The sequence below is a fragment of the Talpa occidentalis genome, unplaced genomic scaffold (assembly GCF_014898055.3).
Source record: "Talpa occidentalis isolate TD23 unplaced genomic scaffold, MPIMG_talOcc4v2.1 talOcc4.3, whole genome shotgun sequence".
NCBI classification, from domain to species: Eukaryota; Metazoa; Chordata; class Mammalia; order Eulipotyphla; family Talpidae; genus Talpa; species Talpa occidentalis.
In genome coordinates, this window is record NW_023603184.1 from 55,283,533 (window position 1) to 55,286,580 (window position 3,048).

The following is a 3,048-nucleotide window of genomic DNA, read 5'->3' on the forward strand; positions in this document are numbered from 1 at the left end:
CCCCGCCCCCCACATCCCTGCCTGCGGTGTATCTGGTAAATCCCAATAAAAGCCTGCAAAAGCCATGCGGGCTCCAGGACTCCTCCTTATCCTGTCTGCTTGGGTCATAGAGATCCTGCTCCAGCCCATCCTGCTGCTACAGGTGTGAAAATATTTTTTCCCATTCAGTAGGGTATCTCTGTTTTGTTTACATTTTGTTTCACTGTGCAAAAGCCTTTCAGTCTGTCAGTAATCCCAATTGTTTATATTTTCTTTTGTTTTCTCTGCTGTGAGGACTAATCCACAAAAATATCTCTAGAGCTTATGTCATGGAGTGTTTTGCCTATGTTTTCTTCTATGTATTTTATTGTTTCAGGTATTACACCCTAGTCTTTTATTCACTTTAAGTTGATTTTCATGTATGTATGAGATAGTGGTCTAGTTTCATTCCTTTGCATGCAGCAGTACAATTTTTCCATCCATTTATTGAAGAGGCTTTCCTTGTTCCACAGTATAGCCTTCACTCCTTTGTCATGGATTAGCTGTCCATATATGTTTTTATTTCTGGGCTCTCAATTCTATTACATTGGTCTGTGTGTTTGTTTTTGTTCCAATGCCATGCTGTTTTAATTATTATGGCCTTGCATTATAGTTTGAAGTATAGACGTGTAATATCACTATTTCCCCCCTTTTTTGTTAGGAGAATGTTGGCTATTGTGGGGTCTTTTGTGGTTCTACATGAACTTAAGTAATAATGGTTCCATTTCTTTGAAGAATGCCATTGAAATTTTAATTGGGATTGCATTTAATCTGTAAATTGCTTTGAGTAGTGCCGCGGGCCAACACAGCGGTAGACTTGCAGGACTGTCTCAGGATTGAGAAACTGTGAGGATGCTCAAGGAATCGGCGCATAAATGACAGACAGACACACAAATGACAGACAGACACACTTCAAGAGTGAAGATCTGAATGTAATTTGCTCAAAATCATCATACACTTTTATACCATTTCCAACAATAGATGATTTCATACAATTTAATTCTTTCTCAGCATAAAATACTTTGTAAGGCATAAGACATCTACTTCATTATTCATGTGCATGTGATCGCTGTTCCATGACATGGCACAGTAAACAATCTCCAGGTACTGAATCTACACAATCGTTTTTGCCTACACCGAACAGCATTCTTTAAGCTAGCTTTTCTTGATTTGTATCCCAAAACCACAATGATCAAAAAGCATTAATATTTACCTACTGGCACCTCCTACTTTTAGTAATCACGAGCAATATATTCTCTACGTAAGCATTTTGATTTTTATGGTGTTGTCTCATGTGAGAAGTATTATGATTATTATAAAACTACCATTGCCACACACTATTTTCTTTATCATGCATTTCCTGAAACTGATTGTACACATATAAAGAAAAAGCAAAGTAAGTGAAAAAGTAGTATGATTATAGACAGGTTGCTAGGTTGCTACTTATTCTGAAACAATGGCTATCTGATTAATGGTAAAACTGCTTTGTAGGTAATTCCATCAGGCTTGTTTGCAGGTGACGTTCTTAGCAGCCTTGTTTCCATCAAAGGAGGGGTTAATTACTGCGGGCTTGTTGCCTAAATTAGGCTTATAGGCATGTGTGCCTTGTTTGATCTGAACGCCAAAGTTTATCATGATGAAGCCCCTCGGGGACTGCGCCTGTCTTAGGTCGTCAGGAGTCACAGACATGAGGCTGGCCAGTGCCTTCTTTAGTCTGCCCCCGATCTTACCCGTCATTGACTGTCCAGTCCAGCGCACAGGGGAAGGGGGTCTTACTCACTCGGATGTGTCTGAGTGAAAACCTCCCTCTTTCCAGTAAGTTCACTGGTGTTCAGCGGCAGAGGCTGCCGCAGAGTAGTGTCTCATTATGTGTGATGATGGGATGAAAAAAGGATTACTCAGAGTCCATGTGCAGAACAATGAGAAGCCTAGAGGGACTACACCATGATGGTGCAGCCCAGCTCCAAGGGCAGTATCGTTTTTATTTAGAATCAGACAGATTAAAGAAGCAAGTAGGCGAATGGGAAACAGCTGGCCCCAGCCAAGGTTGGGAAAAGAGGGAGAGAGACAAGGAAGCCTCAGTGTTTTTGCTACTCTAGCCATAACATCTATTGCTGTTTCTGCACATGCTTTTTCACCATGTATAGCTCCTCATGCCAGGACTTGTGCCCTGAGAGATTCTTTATCAATTTTCCCTGTTTCTGCACACTGAGAGGCACAGAACAGTCAAAGCAAAGAATAATCAAGGCAAAGACACAGAATAGTTGAGGCACACAATAATACAGGCTCCCACAGAGCAGGAAGGCTATTTTGACACCATTGATTCTTTTAATTCATCGGCAGGGAATATCTTTGTGCCTTCTATTTCTTTTAACAATGTTTTATAGTTTTCCTTGCATAGATCCTTCACCTCTTTGTTAGGTTTATTCCTAAGTATTTAATTTAAAAAAGTTGTAAATGGGATGACTTTATTTCTTCTTTTTCTAGCTCATTGTTTGCATATAGGAAGGCGATTGATTTTTGTTGATTGATTTTGTAGCCTGTCACTTTGCTGAACTGGTTTATTGTGTTAATTAGCTTTCCATGGAGTCTTTAGGGTTCTCTATGTATACTATTGTATCATCTGCACGTAATGATAGCTTTACTTCTTCTTTCCCAAGTTGGATTCCTTTTATATGGTTCCCTTGCCTAACCGCTCTAGCTAGGAATTCCAATACTATGAACAATAGATTTGAGAAAATCTGAAACATGCAGAAAAAATAAATGAACCCATACTCCTATCTCAAAAATAAATACTGTTAATGTTATTTACCTTTTCTTCTTTCTAATCATTCTTTTACTTACTTATTTTTACATAAGCATACTATTTACTTTGTAAAAGCTGTGAACACTTAAAAATCTTCTATTGAGATATAATTGATGTGTAACATATTAGTTTCAGGTGTACAACATCGAGATTTGATATTTGTATATATCACAAAATGATCTCTCAAAGTCTAGTTAACATCTGCTATGTTACAAAATTAACTT